This window comes from Plodia interpunctella, chromosome 26 (assembly GCF_027563975.2).
Source record: "Plodia interpunctella isolate USDA-ARS_2022_Savannah chromosome 26, ilPloInte3.2, whole genome shotgun sequence".
NCBI lineage: Eukaryota > Metazoa > Arthropoda > Insecta > Lepidoptera > Pyralidae > Plodia > Plodia interpunctella.
The window spans coordinates 6,325,227-6,330,226 of NC_071319.1; the positions used below are offsets into that span (position 1 = coordinate 6,325,227).

Here is a 5,000-nt window from a genome sequence, read left to right on the forward strand (position 1 = left end):
TTGGATAACGATAAACGCCGAGCGCATGCGCCGACGGTGTCGTACACACCCACAACATAGATACACGAACAACCTCTCGCGAACCTCGATTGTGTTCGACGAACAACAACACTAAAATGCACGAAGAGCCGGATATGATATACTGTTTTATATTTATATTAATAGTGATAATATAAACCTAACCTTTTTTAATATTAATATATTTTTTTAATATTAATTATTTCGTACTTATTAACTCATATTGAAAATGTGTGGTGTGATTATAGAAACGCGGGATTTGGTTTTATTATCCATATATTTTTTAATCATCAACATATATACCTTTATGGTTTAAAAAATTGTACTGACACTGTCAGATATACATGTCATGAAGGAGAATCTGAATTTTTTTTTTTTTTTTTTTGTTACATTATATATTATTGTTACAAATTAGTTAAACAATCTTTGGAATAGGATCTTTTGATGTTGTTTCACAGAAACACTCGGTTTTGTTCCAATAAATCCTAGACAGAGGAGATTATAATTATATATTTCAAAAAATCACACGTCGTCACAACTTTTGGAGGGAAAATTGCGTCGTCTTTCAAAATGGTGTATTACATATTATATACAAACAAACAATGTATTGTCAAGTATTATTATTAGTAGTAAAACCACACGCGTTTGAGTAAGTATGTGTTATATTAATTAATTAATTAATTAATTAATTAATTAATTAATTAATTAATTAATTAATTAATTAATTAATTAATTAATTAATTAATTAATTAATTAATTAATATATTTATATTTATTTATATTTATATCAGAAAAAATAAACCTAACCTAACTAACAGTTTTCTTTTTTGAATATGAATATTTTTTTTAATATTAATTATTTCGTACTTTTTAACTCATATTGAAAAGTGATTATAGAACAGTTTTCTTTTTAATATTAATAATTATTTTTTAATATATATTAAATTATAATATATTATTATTGATATAAATATTAATTTTATAATATTAAATTATTAATATTAATATCAATATTAATATTAATATTAAATATTAATATTAATATTAATATTAATATTAATATTAATATTAATATTAATATTAATATTAAATATAAATATAAAAATATTAAAAGTACTAAATATTAATATTAATATTAATATTAATATTAATATTAATATTAATATTAATCAACACTAACACTGACGCGTCACACACAAGGATATCCCTGAACAGTTTGCTATCTATACGTGCACCGCAGTGGACGGTTGAGAGTGCAGACGCGACAGTGCGTCGGCGCGCTCGACTCGTCTCGCTGACGGAGGCGCGATGTGCGCGCGCGCTTGCGCGCTTTTGAAAACCCCGAGTCTTAGTGTGCAGATGCGCGCCGGCGCTCTGTGTCCGTCGTCTCTGCGCACAATTTATAAGATTCGGGGAGAGCGCTTGAGCGCGCGCGCGCGCTCTCGTTTCTGATAACGATACCAACTCTCCTTTTACATACAAAATCATCCAATAGGTGACGTGCTCTGTGATGTTGCGTGCTTGTTAATTTGTTTCTATATTATAACTTTTATATATTTATATACACATACGGCGGCGGTGTTGTGTGTGGTGTGTTGTATATTTTTTTACGATACGCTGCAATGTGTGTTGTTGTTGTGTGTGTTGTGTATGTTGTAATATTAGAGACAGACTGACAAACGAAACAAACTCTTGCTGGGTTTAGTGTTTAAAAAAGTGTACGTCGTTTGTTGTGTATGTGTTTTATGTTTAATGGAGAGTTTGTCGTTTTCGCCCTCACTGTCGACCGACGGACACACGGTGTGCGTTTTTTGATACCAATGCTCATCCGTCCGACTAGGTCGATCAAGGTGACGTGTCCCACAGGCCTCACGGTAGTTATTGCCGTGCGGGTAGTGCGCGTCGCCGACCACCCAACAAAAATTACCGGGTTAAAGAGAAACGTCTCCTCCGCTGTTAGCCACACTGCCACCGGCGGCGGGGCGTTCTCTCTTCGCCCACACAACACACCACTATAATATAAAATAATCGTATACCGAGGACCCTTCGTTCGTACGACTTGTGTTTCTGGCCCCACCGACACCGGGTGTTCTGACGTGAATGCGTACGCTTTCACTATATGTGAAAAACGTAACGATGTTTACAAAGCGTCGCGTCTATTAGCGAACTTTCGGTTGAGGTCTCTCTCGACCCGTGTTTATAAAATAAACACAAAACTCCACAGTGCTCTCTCGCTTCGCTCTCTTTCCCTATAACGGAGGAGAATGAGTAGAGTAGGAAGATGGCACGCGCCGCTCTCGTCCGGTCTTCGGACGAGACGCGGCGTTTCACTGTGTTGTGTTCACACACAACACACACGCTGACTAGAGAGCGCGCTCGCGCGCTTTTTGTTAGCTCCCTGGTTGATCCTGCCAGTAGTTATATGCTTGTCTCAAAGATTAAGCCATGCATGTCTCAGTGCAAGCCGTATTAAGGCGATACCGCGAATGGCTCAATATATCAGTTTTGGTTCCTTAGATCTTACTCAGTTACTTGGATAACTGTGGTAATTCTAGAGCTAATACATGCAATCAGAACTCTGACCAGTGATGGGATGAGTGCTTTTATTAGATCAAAACCAATCGACGGTGGGTGCGGACTCGCGCTCGAAGTCGTTAATTTTGATGAATCTGGATAACTTTTGCCGATCGCATGGTCCAGTACCGGCGACGCATCTTTCAAATGTCTGCCTTATCAACTTTCGATGGTAGTTTCTGCGACTACCATGGTTGTCACGGGTAACGGGGAATCAGGGTTCGATTCCGGAGAGGGAGCCTGAGAAACGGCTACCACATCCAAGGAAGGCAGCAGGCGCGCAAATTACCCACTCCCGGCACGGGGAGGTAGTGACGAAAAATAACGATACGGGACTCTTACGAGGCCTCGTAATCGGAATGAGTACACTTTAAATATTTTAACGAGGAACAATTGGAGGGCAAGTCTGGTGCCAGCAGCCGCGGTAATTCCAGCTCCAATAGCGTATACTAAAATTGTTGCGGTTAAAAAGCTCGTAGTTGCATTTGTGCGCCGCGCTGTCGGTGCACCGCATCCGCGGTGATACTGACACGTTTGCGGAGCATATCGTCGGTGAATCGGTGGTAAAACACCGGTTCAATATCAAAATCCTATCGCGATGCTCTTCAGTGAGTGTCGAGGTGGGCCGACAATTTTACTTTGAACAAATTAGAGTGCTCAAAGCGGGCTCAAAATGCTGCTTGAATATTTCGTGCATGGAATAATAGAATATGATCTCGGTTCTATTTTGTTGGTTTTCAGAACTCCGAGGTAATGATTAATAGGGATAACTGGGGGCATTCGTATTGCGACGTTAGAGGTGAAATTCTTGGATCGTCGCAAGACGAACATCAGCGAAAGCATTTGCCAAAGGTGTTTTCATCAATCAAGAACGAAAGTTAGAGGTTCGAAGGCGATTAGATACCGCCCTAGTTCTAACCGTAAATATGTCATCTAGCGATCCGCCGACGTTACTACAATGGCTCGGCGGGCAGCTTCCGGGAAACCAAAGATTTTGGACTCCGGGGGGAGTATGGTTGCAAAGCTGAAACTTAAAGGAATTGACGGAAGGGCACCACCAGGAGTGGAGCCTGCGGCTTAATTTGACTCAACACGGGAAATCTCACCAGGCCCGGACACCGGAAGGATTGACAGATTAACAGCTCTTTCTTGATTCGGTGGGTGGTGGTGCATGGCCGTTCTTAGTTGGTGGAGCGATTTGTCTGGTTAATTCCGGTAACGAACGAGACTCTAGCCTGCTAAATAGGCGTCGCCATTTAGGTGTGCGCGGCTTCGGTCGCGCAACTCACTGGCGGCGTATTAAAATTCTTCTTAGAGGGACCGGCGGCTTCGAGCCGCACGAGATTGAGCAATAACAGGTCTGTGATGCCCTTAGATGTCCTGGGCCGCACGCGCGCTACACTGAAGGAATCAGCATGTTCTCCCTGGCCTAGAGGCCCGGGCAACCCGTTGAAACTCCTTCGTGCTGGGGATTGGGGTTTGCAATTATCCCCCATAAACGAGGAATTCCTAGTAAGCGCGAGTCATAAGCTCGCGTTGATTACGTCCCTGCCCTTTGTACACACCGCCCGTCGCTACTACCGATTGAATGATTTAGTGAGGTCTTCGGACCGACACGCGGTGGCTTCACGGCCGTCGGCGTTGCTGGGAAGTTGACCAAACTTGATCATTTAGAGGAAGTAAAAGTCGTAACAAGGTTTCCGTAGGGGAACCTGCGGAAGGATCATTAACGTGTATACGTACGCGCGCGCGCACGCGTGTCGCGTGTGTATGCGTAAAATAATCCATAGATATATATAGAGACGCACGCACAAACACCACTTTTATATTATAGTGGTGGGTGCGGTGCGGGGTGTGCCGTGAAGAGATATCAGAGAGACGACGGGTAAAAATCCGCAAGCCTCGTCGCGCTCTCACGGACACCGAAAATTGAATGCGCGGTTTAGAGCGGGCGCTTCGCGGCGCCCATTCTAAGATATTATTATTATTATTATAATTTTTTTTTTTTTTTTTTACCACAACCAAAAGAAACCACTACCCTGGACGGTGGATCACTTGGCTCGCGGGTCGATGAAGAACGCAGTTAACTGCGCGTCATAGTGTGAACTGCAGGACACATTTGAACATCGACATTTCGAACGCACATTGCGGTCCCTGGAGACACATCCGGGACCACTCCTGTCTGAGGGCCGGCTGCATAAAAACAAAGGCCACACTGCGCGCTAACTTCGCGCACGTGACGGTTCCGACGTTGTTGTTGTTTCTGCTGCTGCTGCTGCTGCTGCTCTCTCTCGCGCGTGTAGAGCGCGCGGGTGTTGGGTGGTTGGAGTAGTGGTGAAACACACGTGTCAGGTCCGTTCAAAAATATTATATTTGCCGCGGGTTGGTTGGGTGGTGTGTGTGTGTGG

The 5,000-nt window shown here is 42.6% G+C and overlaps 2 non-coding genes across 2 annotated transcripts; both read left to right on the forward strand.

The window, feature by feature from the left end:
* Positions 1-2,413: 2,413 nt before the first annotated feature.
* Positions 2,414-4,321, forward strand: LOC128681302 (small subunit ribosomal RNA). The gene has a single exon (XR_008405988.1). It is a non-coding gene; the product is annotated as a small subunit ribosomal RNA (ribosomal RNA).
* A 306-nt stretch (positions 4,322-4,627) lies between these two features.
* LOC128681286 (5.8S ribosomal RNA) lies at positions 4,628-4,784 on the forward strand. The gene has a single exon (XR_008405973.1). It is a non-coding gene; the product is annotated as a 5.8S ribosomal RNA (ribosomal RNA).
* Positions 4,785-5,000: the final 216 nt, after the last annotated feature.